This window comes from Oncorhynchus nerka, linkage group LG9a (genome assembly GCF_034236695.1).
Source record: "Oncorhynchus nerka isolate Pitt River linkage group LG9a, Oner_Uvic_2.0, whole genome shotgun sequence".
In the NCBI taxonomy this organism is placed as follows: Eukaryota; Metazoa; Chordata; class Actinopteri; order Salmoniformes; family Salmonidae; genus Oncorhynchus; species Oncorhynchus nerka.
Window position 1 is genome coordinate 16,734,575 of NC_088404.1, and position 13,386 is coordinate 16,747,960.

The window sequence follows — 13,386 nt, forward strand, 5'->3', positions numbered from 1 at the left end:
TTTGTATGTTGGTGTTCATCATTCACTCTGTTTACATCCAAGACTGTAGACTAGATGTGGGTAAAGTAAGAACAGGCAAATCTTGGAGATCTGGTGCATTCCCAAAAATGTAGTCAAAGAAAATGACATTAGCGACATTAATGACATATTCCGTTCCCCTCCTCCCACCGGCTTAAACTTTTAGAGCTTAATTATTCCCAGTTACCTTTGGAAATCCCCACATTATACATGTTCACATTTTACTCGTTCCGTATAATACCCGTTCTTCCTTTTGGTGAACAGTGGAGTTTTGTCCTCTGCCCAAATCTAATAGGATCACTTACAGACAATTGAAGCCATGCCAGGAGCATCATGACTCGTTTAAGGAAGAAATTCCAGCTGCCAACCTCCAGGCCAGCGGGCAGTAATTCAATATTATGTACTTTTGGGCACAGTAAAGCTGGATAAAGGTGCTTAACATAGCCCAAGAGGTACAGTAGTTAAGGCAACAGCAGCCCAATGTTTTAAGTGTTGTTCACCTGCATTCGATGGCAGGTTGTCTTCCTCACTGTGGTTTTAGAGACATGTGTAATACGGTTTATGTATGAACTCCTATTTGAATATTTATGAAATGCACATTCTTATAATTGGCAACACGTTTCTTTTTACTTTTGGCTCCAGACCTACTGTATCGCTGCACTAAACGGATGTGGGTGGAGCGATACCTACTTATGGGTGCAAATAAGAAACACTCACAAAAGCTCAGACGAATGCCAAGAGGCTGACACATACATTTTTAATCAAATAAGTGATACTAGTAAGAGTAGTGTGCAGGTTTCTCTTTTCTTAGAAGTGGTCCTATGTGTACTGTACATAACAATAAGGTGGAAATGGTAACTTATGATATGCTCTGTATTATTGATTGGTATGGTATGTAACAATTGTTTGATTGCTGCCATCCCGGAAATAGGTATTTTATATGACAGATATATTTCAATGTAACATATTGAAATTGCTTAATTCAATCTAATATTCACGATGAACTTTCTCTAATACCTCATGTTCCGAACTCTATTTTCATATTGTGGCAGGATCTTCTTCACTTAATGAACCTATGCATCTGTCGATAGGACACAATCCTGTACATCTATTTGTGATTAGGATGGCTATAATCCTGTTAGATTTGTGCAAAGCGTAGAGGACTAAGATCGAATCTTATTAAGCTGGCTCTGACACTCAACGGATGTGGCAGGACTTGCAAACTATCACGGATTACAAAGGGAAACCCAGCCGTGAGCTGTCCAGCAATCCGAGCCTACCAGACGAGCTTAATGCCTTCAATGCTCACTTCAAGCATGAGAGCACCAGCTATTCCGGATGACTGTGTGATCTTGCTCTCCATAGCCGATGTAAGACCTTTAAACAGGTTCAAATTCACAAGACAGCGGGGCCAGGCGGAATACCAGGACGCAAACTCAAAGCATGCGCTGAACAGCTGGCAAGTGTCTTCACTGACATTTTTAACGTATCCCTGACTCGGACTGTAATACCGACTTGTTTCAAGCAGACCACCATAGTCCCTGTGCCGAAGAATGCCAAGGTAACCTGTGGCCGCACATGATTCCAACACAATTATCAAGTTGCTGACGATACAACATCGGTAGGAGTGAGCACCGATGATGATGTGGCAGCTAATATAGAGGAGGTCAGAGACCTGGTAGTGTGGTGCCAGTCAACCAACCTCTCCCCCAACGTCAGAAAGACAAAGGAGCTGATCGTGGACTACAGGCATTGGAGAGGCAAGCACGCCCACATTCACATCAATGGGGCTTTAGTGGAGCGGGTCGAGTGCTTCAAGTTCCTCAGTGTCCACATCACTAAGGAATTAACATGGTCCACACACCCACACAGTTGTGAACACCGCCTCTTCCCCCGCAGGAGGCTGAACAGATTTGGTATGGGTCCTCAGATCCTCAAAATGTTTTACAGCTGCACCATTGAAAGCATATTGACTGGCTGCATCATCGCTTGGCTCTGAGGCCGCGCTCCCTGCCTTCCAGGACCTCTATACAAAATTGTCAAAGACTCCAGCCACCCATGCCATATCCTGTTCTCTCTGCTACCGCAAGGCAAGCGGTACCAGTGCACCGAGGAGTCTGGAACCAACAGGACCCTGAACAGCTTCTAGCCCCAAGCCATTAGACTGCTAAACAAGACTGCTAAATAGCTAATCAAATGGCTACCCGGACTACCTGCACTGACCTTTTTTGTGCGCTAACTTGTGCACAAACAGATCAATAAAAACAATGTTGTCTGATCCATTTAATTGGGCTACAAAAAGGCGATACATAATGGCGAAATAGCCAATAGTTTTTTGGGGGCATCATGTATTAATTGTGATAGGCTCACGTTTTACCAGTACATCGTTCCCCCCTATTTATTTTGAAGGGAGGCCATACCGGACAGTACAGCCTTACTTTCACCCCTGACTAACTCTCTTGCACTGACTCTATGCACACACACTGGACTCTACCCACACACTCATACATACTTACATGGACACCCCAACACACACACACACACACACACACACACACACACACACACACACACACACACACACACACACACACACACACACACACACACACACACACACACACACACACACACCACATATGCTGCTGCTACTGTCTACTATCTATCCTGTTGCCTAGTGACTTTTCCCCTACTATATGTACAGTACATAACTAACTCAATGACCTGATATCACTGCACATCAACTCATACTGGTGCTCCCTGTATATAGCCATGTTATTTGTACTCATTATTGCTATTCGTTATAGACTCTTTCTATTTTAATTTTATCTTTAACTCTGCATTGTTGGAAAAGGACCTATAAGTTATCATTTAATTTTTAGTCTACACTTGTTGTTTACAAAGCATGTGACAAATAAAATGTGATTTGATTTGGTAATTGCATTTTGTAAGATAATTTGTTCCATATCTTCAACACACACATTTTTTATATTTTTTATTTAACCAGGTAGGCTAGTTGAGAACAAGATCTCATTTACAACTGTGACCTGGCCAAGATAAAGCAAAGTAGTGCGACACAAACAACAACATAGAGTTACACATGGAATAAAGAAGCGAACAGTCGATAACACAATATAAAAAAAGAAAGTCTATATACAGTGTGTGCAAATGGTGTGAGTAGGCAAGGCAATAAATAGGCCATAGTAGTGAAGTAATTACAATTTAGCATTTTTTTATTGATACCCAATGGTAGAAAGGAACCCCACAAGTGCCAGTAAAAGAATGGAACAGCCTAAAATAACCTGACACTGTATGGTAGATTGTGTGAAGGCTAGAGACCTGTGGGGTTTAAGTCCTGCATAGAGTTCAGTTCACCAGAACAATGTAATGAGGACAGCATGCAGTCAGAAAGATGTTTTGTCATTTGAATTACACTATATATACAAAGTATGTGGACACCCCTTCAAATTAGTGGATTCCAATATTTCAACCACATCCATTGCTGACTGGTGTATACATTCGAGCACACAGCCATGCAATCTCCATAGACAAACATTGGCAGTAGAATGACCTTACTGAAGAGCTCAGTGACTTTCAATGTGGCACCGTCACAGGATTCCACCTTTCCAACAAGTCAGTTCGTAGAATTCCTGCCCTGCTAGAGCTACTCCGGTCAACTGTAAGTGCTGTTATTGTGAAGTGAAAAGTCTAGGAGCAACAATGGCTCAGCCGTGAAGTGGTAGGTGCAGCGCATAAACATTGTCTGTCCTCGGTTGCAACATTGACTATCAAGTTCCAAACTGCCTCTGGATGCAACTTCAGCACAAGAACTGTTCGTCGGGCGCATCATGAAAGGGGTTTCCATGGCTGAGCAGCCACACACAAGCCTAAGGTCACCGTGCTCAATGCCAAGCGTCGGCTGGTGTGGTGTAAAGCTCAGCTGGCCATTGGACTCTGGAGCAGTAGAAATGCGTTCTCTGAAATTATGAATCACGCTTCACCATCTGGCAGTCCGGCCGGCGAATCTGGGTTTGGCGGATGTCAGGAAAACGCTACCTGCCCGAATGCATAGTGTCAGCTGTAAAGTTTGATTAAGGAGGAATAATGGTCTGTGTATGTTTTTCATGCTTTAGGCCCCTTAGTTCCAGTGAAGGGAAATCTTAACGCTACAGAATACAATGACATATCAGATGATTCTGTGCTTCCAACTTTGTGGCAACAGTTTGGGGAAGGCCAATTCAGCGAAGTCAACACAAATATTGTTTGTTAAGATCAGTGTGGAATAACTTGACTGGCCTGCACAGAGCCCTGACCTCAACCCCATCAAACACTTTTGGGATGAATTGGAACGCAGACTGCGAGCCAGGCCTAATTGCCCAACATCAGTGTCTTTTCTCACTCATGCTCTTGTGGCTGAATCGAAGCAAGTCCCCCCAGCAATGTTCCAACATCTAGCGGAAAGCCTTCCCAGAAGAGTGGAGGCTGTTATAGCAGCAAAGGGGTACCAACGACCATGTGTCCACATACTCTTGGTCATGTAGTGTATCTGTAGGGCCCCGTCTCTCAGGAAATTAGCCTCTGCATGAACAGGTTAATTTACAGTAATAGATCCTGCTCCCTGCTGGCTGCATTTCCTCCCTTACTGGTTCCTATTAGCTTGAAAAATGCAAAACCTACATGAGTAGGTCATAAAGCCTCAGGAAGCAGTAGCTTCTTTAGGAAAGGCAAAACATGACTGAGGAATGGGTGTGTTGTAAGCCAAAAGAAGACAAGTCTACTGATTTCAAAGCTTGTAAACCTTGAGCCGCTAACTTCTCAGGTTTCAGGATGAATCATGTATCTTTTTTGGGGGGGTCCAGTGACGTCAAGTGCAAACTTCAAGGATCCACATTGAAATTAGAAATTTGACACAGCTGCACTCAACAGCCACATCCAATTTGTTGTGATGTTTGTTTTTTCTGGAAACAATATAATCATAGTTCTTTTAGAAGATTTTACCTACCTACTTGGGTCTGTCAAGTGGAACAAACTCCCTCACGACGCCAGGACAGCGGAGTCAATCACCACCTTCCGGAGACACCTGAAACCCCACCTCTTTAAGGAATACCTAGGATAGGATAAAGTAATCCTTCTCACCCCCCCCCCCTTAAAAGATTTAGATGCACTATTGTAAAGTGGCTGCTCCACTGGATGTCATAAGGTGAATGCACCAATTTGTAAGTCGCTCTGGATAAGAGTGTCTGCTAAATGACTTAAATGTAAAAATGTAATGTCAGAAACCCCTAAATGCTTTTGTTGCTGTTGTTTTATGCGGTCAATGTCAAGAGTAGATATCAGATGCCAGTGCTAGTAGGGCTTGCCTTTTGGGATGTTTGATTAGCTCTATTGATGTTATTATTGTGACCTGACTAACTTTGCTTTGTTACATATCTTCCCGTTATGCCCTATGAATCAACTCTAGTTGAGTTTAGCCTTGTGATACTGGAGGCCTATGCAGGCACCAAATCAGACGAGTCAAGAGACTTTCTAAAAATACAATTGTGCATTTGTCTTGAGACAGAGATGAAAGGTTTTGCAGACTCTCGGATGTCACACTAGATTTTGGGATCAGGGACAAAATATTCCATTGCATCCAAGAGCGTTTGTTTGATATGTAACCTTGCCTAAGAGCTGAAGACGTGCGCTAACGCAAACTCGCGCCTTGACATACAGGAGAGCCAAATTCAAATAAGCATTGGCACAATAAGCATTGACACAATACGTTCCATTATTCGTTGAATGTGATTCCCTTTTCCTTTGAAGATGAATGGTTTGGTCCATGGTCCATTTTCACTAACAATAAGGCAAAGTATATCGAGACAGTGACAGAAACCAACTGATCTGCCCCCCCACCCCCCACCCCTGTCAAACTGCAGTCAAGCATCATGTCACCAGGATCCGACCATCAATATTTATTGGAAAGGAGCATCAAGGTCACTGTGTACTTTCACCACCCTGTGAATTTCATCGTAATTTATTTAATCTGTATCCTAATAAACTGCGTGGTTTCCCGAGTCATAGTGGGAGGAGCATACACCATATCATCACATGACTGACTCCAAGTTTACTTGGATATGATGGTTATTATATCAATATTTGTGCATGAAGTCGCTTCTACCGCCATTTCTCGCATAATTAATTTTACTGACACAAAAATATCTTTTGGCATTTATACAATTTTACCAAAACATCTTGTTTCCATTAAAGCTGTCATGACCTTTTTAAATATGGTATGACTTTAGTCGTATAAAAACTGTGGATAAAAACGTGGATTGTGTCTTCATTATAAGCTAATATAGTTTTGATAAATTGGTACAGTATGTATGATTACTGCATCATAATGCAATATATCAGCACAGATATCCTATTTAATCATAATTCATGTAAAATCATGGCATGATTCTATATGTAATTCTATCCATATCAGTTTTAAATAAAGCTAGCTTATTCCTATGGTTTACGACTGAACTGCTGACAAGGTAGGCCCACTGAATGATGTGTGTCTTGATAAATCCCTGGTTTTCATCCTCCTAACTGTTCCTAAAACCGAATACATTTTGCTAGGCTCATAGGCCCCAAGCAGAGTTGATGGTGCTAGAAGATAAATCCTTTTAAATCCAAACTTCTTCCTGCAGCTTAAAAAGCATTGGAAAGCATGGAAGAAAGTCTTAAATACCTGTGAAGATTGACGGATGTGACTTGAATGGGCTACATGTTGTAACAAATTCTGACATCACCTCTTTAATACTTTTCAATGATATTAAACAAGAGTGGCACTTATCTTTTCTACAGTCTCATGTAAAAACAGAGATTTGTTAAGAACCCTTGTCATGACATAATGCCAACTCAGTGGCTTTGTGGTTAGAGTGTCTGCCCTGTGATTAGAAGGTTGGGAGTTTGATTCATAGCCAAGTCATACCAAAGACTGTCAAAATTGGTCCTAATTTGTCTCTTCCTGGCACTCAGCAAAAGGAGATGGATTGGGGGTGTACTTGAACATCATGCTACAGTTGTGTCAAGTTGGCAAGATGTATTTTGGGTGGTGGACCATTCTTGATTTTAAATAGGCTCTGGCTTGTGCAATGCTACTTACTTACTTTACTTGTCATAACATAAGGAATATATAGTATATCAAGTTTATTGATGACACATGCATTAGTCAACCAATCCCCTTCCATCTTGTTGGTCTCAGTTCAAAAACATATACAAAAGGTAATTTGGAAGAGTAAAGTAAAACGGTATAAGAATTAAACTGTACAAAATAAGCTGCAATGACAAAATCCACAATGGAATGTTTAGAGCAGTGTTTATTATGGTTGGATTCAACCCTTATCGCAGAAGATCCGCGTTAAAATGTAAAGGTAATTTATGATTGAGCTGACATATGCAGTGTTTACCATGAATGCAGTCTGTGCAAACGTGGGAACATTGCCTTTATATTTCAAGCTATAACGTGGATCTTCCGCAATACTTCTGCGATACGGATTGAATCGCGTCCTTAATCCTGGTCCTGGGAACCCAAAGAGGTGCACATTTTTGTTTTTACCTACACTACACACCTGATGATGATGATGATGGATACATCTGTCTTCAAGTCACGTAAAGGGCTAAGATCGGTGCATCTAAAATGTGTATTAAGAGTATTCATGTCGAAAATGGACTTGACATTTGTGTACAGGATGCAATTCTGACATCTTGGTATTGTTAGAAACTTGTCTAAATGATTCGATCGCTGATAATGACAGCTAAATTCTTATAATGTATTTACATGTTACAAGATAAAAAGTGGGTGGAATGTCCATCTACACTAAGTGTACAAAACAAGCTCTATCCAAGACATAGACTGACCAGGTGAATCCAGGTGAAAGCTATGATCCCGCAATGTATCAAATACTTGTTCTCCCCACTGGATGTACACCGGGAGAGTTTACACAAGATATACAAAGAATGATAGGTACAGCTACAGTATGTCAAGAATCCAGTATATAAATAAATATGCAGTGTGTATAAACAGTGTAACTAAAATAGGACGTACAGTAGTAGAAATATTATAAGCAGCTTTGTCGGGATGTACTATTTCAATACACCATGTGAAACAGGAAGTGTCCAGTAGTTCAATGTCTCTATAATATGTGACACGAGCATCGGCTGAGTGTGTGTGTGTGTGTGTGTGTGTGTGTGTGTGTATGTTAGTGTGTTTGTGATTATGAGGTGTGTGTGTGTGTGAGATAGCTTGTGTGTTTTGTGTGAGTGAGCGTGTATGTTAGTGTGTTTGTGATTATGAGGTGTGTGTGTGTGTGTGTGTGTGTGTGTGTATGTTAGTGTGTTTGTGATTGTGAGGTGTGTGTGTGTGTGTGATAGCTTGTGTGTTTTGTGTGAGTGAGTGTGCATCACCTGGCTAGTGATGGCTGTTGAAAAGTCTGATGGCCTGATAATAGAAGCTGTTTTTTTGTCTGTTTGTCTTCGCTCTGATGAACCTGTACTGTCTCCGTCTGTCAGACGGTAGCCGAGTGAACAGTCCGTGGATCAAGTCATTGAGGTCCTTAATGATGTTCTTGGCCTTCCTTTGATATGAGTGCTGTAGATGTCTTGGAGGGCAGGCAGAGTGTTCCTGGTGATGCGTTGGGCTAATGGCACCACCCTCTGGACAGCCATGCGGTTGTGGTCTGTCTACTGTGGTCCACAATAAGCTCCTTTGTTTTGCTGATTTTGAGGGAGAGGTTATTTTCCTGGCACCACTCCGCCAGTGCTCTAACCTCCTCACTGTCATGTCATCAGAAATCTTGATGATTGAGTTGGAGTCGTGCGTGGCTATGAAGTTATGGGTGAACAGAAAATACAGAAGGGGGCTAAGCACACACCCCTGGTGGGCCCCCGTGTTGAGGATCAGTGTGGCGGAGGTGTTGTTGCCTAACCTCACCACCTGGGGTCGGCCTGTCAGGAAATCTAGGATCCAGTTGCACAGGGAGGAGTTCAGACCCAGGGCCCTGAGCTTAGTGACGAGTTTGGATGGGAACTATGGTGTTAAAAGCTGAGCTGTAGTCAACATACAGCATTCTCACGTAGATAATCCTCTTGTCCAGGTGAGATAGGGCGGTATTCAGTGCAATGCCGATTCCGTCGTCCGTGGATCTATTGGGGTGGTATGCGAATTGTAGTGGGTCATGGGTGTTGGGTACGGTGGAGGTGATATGGTCCTTGACTTTCAAATATCATGATGACAGACGTGAGTGCTACAAGGTGATTTTATTCTGATTTGATTTGGATCTCTTTTAGTCCCCATTTGGACTAATCTTCCAAGAGTCCTTAAACATTAAAATACAATTTATAATACAAACACACTTTCACATTTAACACACTATTACAAACATATATAATATACTAGCATAATGACCCAATAAATACTCAATCTAAAAAATAATGATTCTTCATTTACTATAGTCCCACAACATTTCTATATACTATATTTAAATTGTTTTAAAATAATGTTTAAATGTATATATTGAAAGGTTTCTAGTTTGCTCAGTTAATTTATTCCATTTCTGTATTGCTCTAAATCTAAATGTTATTTTGCCTATTTCTATTTTCTGTCTGGATAACACATAGATGGTGGACAATCTATTCCTAGTAGTTATGGAATGTCTGTCTCTTACCAACTGAATACTGTTGTGAATAGAACTTGGCCGTTTTAAATTATGTATATGATAAAATAAAATAAGTATGTTTTTTTCAATGACCTTGTTGATTGATGACCAACCAAGAACACTGCGCATGACTGCAACAGAAGAACCATATCTCCACCTTAAAACAATCCTTGCTGCTTTATTCTGTGCATTCTGCAGCCTCCTAACTTTACTTGATGATGCATTTCCCCAGACCACTGAACAGTAGTTCACCTGACTCTCAATTAATGCTTGTGTTATTTGCTTGTGTTAATCCTTCTGATTATGCATGCTGTTTTATTTTTTTATATATTTTTTTTACATAGATCAGTTATTTGAGACGACCATGATAAGCAGTTGTCTAGCTGCACTCCCAATAGTTTGGTTTCTGCCACTTCTTCAATTTATACTCCTCCCATACTTAATTGTATCCCATGCTGTTTTGGCCTTTTCCTAGTTGAACAGACCAACATAACTTTGGTTTTCTTGGTGTTTAAAACAAGTGTGTTTTGGCAAACCCACTTCCTGATATTCTCCAAATCTCCTTGTAAAACCTGCGGTACCTGTTGAACTGATTGTCTTGCTGCATAAATTGTAGTATCATCTGCAAATATAGTAGAATGAGTTTCAACCAAGGCATAGGGAAGGTCGTTGGTATATATTAAATAGAGAAGTGGTCCAATGCAGCTGCCCTGCGGTATTCCACAGTTTAACACATTAGGGGAAGAAAATGAACCATTGATATAGATGGACTGTTTCCTGTCAGTTAGATATGACTGTACCTCCTCAAAACCAAAATGCATTAATTTTGTCAAAATTATTTTATGATCCACTAAATCAAATGCTGCACTGAAATCCCAAAATAGTACACCTACATAGTACATTTGCCATTATCCATAGCATGGAGCCACTGGTCAGTCATGTCAACCAATGCAGTGGAGGTGGAATGGTTTTTGCGATAAGCATACTGATTGGCTGTAATCAGATCATTCTTTTCCATGTACTCCCACATTTGTCTACTCACAATACCCTCCAATATCTTACTGAGTGTAGGGAGTAGACTAATTGGTCGACTATTGGCAGGAGTAAGGGGTTCTTTGCTGTCTTTCGGAATAGGACACAGTTTCGCATGATTCCATACATTTGCAAACATCCCCTTTTCCAGTGACCAATTAAATATGTATCTCAGTGGAACTGCAATCTGGGGAGCAGCAGAGCGAAGCAAAAAATTGTCCATAAGACCAGGTGATAGTCATTCAGTTCAGTTACCTTAGCTTGCTTGGGTACAGGAACAATGGTGGCCATCTTGAAGCAAGTGGGGACGACAGACTGGGATAGTAATAGGTTGAAAATGCCCATAAAGCAAAAAGAGGACCGAGCACGCTCCCATTCTAATCGACGGGGATGTAGTGGAGCAGGTTGAGAGCTTCCACATTACCAACAAACTAACATGGTTCAAGCACACCAAGACAGTCGTGAAGAGGGCACAACAAAACCTATTCCCCCTCAGGAGACTGAAAAGATTTGGCATGGTTCCTCAGATCCTCAAAAAGTTATATAGCTGCACCATCGAGAGCTGACTGGTTGCATCACTGCCTGGTATGGCAACTGCTCGGCCTCCGACCGCAAGGCACTCCAGAGGGTACATCACTGGGGCCAACTTCCTGCCATCCAGGACCTCTATACCAGGCGGTATCAGAGGAAGGCCCTAAAAATAGTCAAAGACTCCAACCACCCTAGTCATAGACTGTTCTCTCTGCAACCGCACGGCAAGTGGTACCGGAGCGCCAAGTCTAGGTCCAAGAGGCTTCTAACCATAAGACTCATGAACATTTAATCAAATGGCTACCCAGACTATTTGCATTTCCCCCCCTCTTTACACCACTGATACTCTCGGTTGTTATCACTTTAATAATTCTACCAACATGTACATATTACCTCAATTACCTTAACTAACCGGTGAACTAAACAGTGAAATGCTTACTTACAAGCCCCTAACCAACAATGCAGTTCAAAAAAATATATGATTTAACCTGTTGCTTCTACCCGGGACGCTTGCGTCCCAACTAGAGCTCTGGAAATGCAAATGCGCTACGCTAAATGCTAATAGTATTAGTTAAAACTCAAAAGTTCATTAAAATACACATGCAGGGTATCGAATTAAAGCTACACTCGTTGTGAATCCAGGCAACAAGTCAGATTTTTAAAATGCTTTTCGGCGAAAGCATGAGAAGCTATTATCTGATAGCATGCAACACCCCAAAAGACCCACAGGGGACGTAAACAAAATAATTAGCATTTCGGCGTTACACAAACCGCACAATAAAATAGAAAACATTCATTACCTTTCACCATCTTCTTTGTTGGCACTCCTAGATGTCCCATAAACACTATTTGGGTCTTTATTTCGATTAAATCGGTCCATATAAAGCCTAGATATCGTTATATGTAGACTGTGTGATAAACGAAAAAAACATCGTTTCAAAACGTAACGTCATTTTTTAAAATTCAAAAAGTCGACGATAAACTTTCACAAAACACTTCGAAATACGTTTGTAATGCAACTTTAGGTATTAGTAAACGTTAATAAGCGATAAAATTCATTAGGAGGCGATGTAAAGATCATTAGCTGTCCGTCTGGAAAAATGTCCGGCTAGAACCTCAACGAAAATATCCGGTCCTAGACCGGATTAGATACGGTGTCCTGTATGTGTTTGACCAAGAAAAAACTCGAAGGGAAATGACAAGACTCTAGACCCCCTGTGGAAGCTGTAGGTACTGCAACCTCAGTCAATTAATTGTGGTTCACGTTTATCAATGGGTTCAAGTAGCGCATGGATATATTTTCCCCATTTTCAGTGATCAGTTTTTCCTGTGCTTTTCGATGTAAATGCCGTTCTGGTAAAGCCACAGCAGTGATTTAACCAGTTTTTTAAACGTCTGAGTGTTTTCTATCCACACAGACTAAGCAAATGCATATACTATATTCCTGGCATGAGTAGCAGGGCGCTGAAATGTTGCGCGATTTTTAACAGAATGTTCAAAAAAGTAGAGGGTCGACTGAAGAGGTTAAGAATAAAAAATTAAAGTAACAAGTAATTGAAGAGAAGCAGTAAAATAACAATAGCGAGACTATACAGAGGGGGGTACCGGTACAGAGTCAATGTGCGGGGTTGTACCGGTACCCCCCTCTGTATAGTCTCGCTATTGTTATTTTACTGCTTCTCTTCAATTACTTGTTACTTTAATTTTTTATTCTTAAATCATATATTTTTTTGAACTGCATTGTTGGTTAGGGGCTTGTAAGTAAGCATTTCATTGTTGCATTCAGCGCTTGTGACTAATGAAATTAGATTTGAAACACTCCAGCCAGCCGGTTTGCACATGGTCTGAGAACGCGGCTTGGGATGCTGCCCGGGTTGAGAAAAAGTTGTGCTTGGCAGTGCAGAGGAATGTCGGCGGATGAATTCAGATGGAGTCCTTGGAAAAATGATACCCAAAATTATTATTTTTGGATATAAAGACGACACTGTATAAAAAAAAAATGTATTGCAACTTGCAAAACATGCGGAAAGAAAATTATAGAAGGAGGCGCAACAATTTCTAACTTTGTTCGACATTTGAAGCTGCACAAAGAACAGTAAGTCGTGGCTAATATAACCGACAG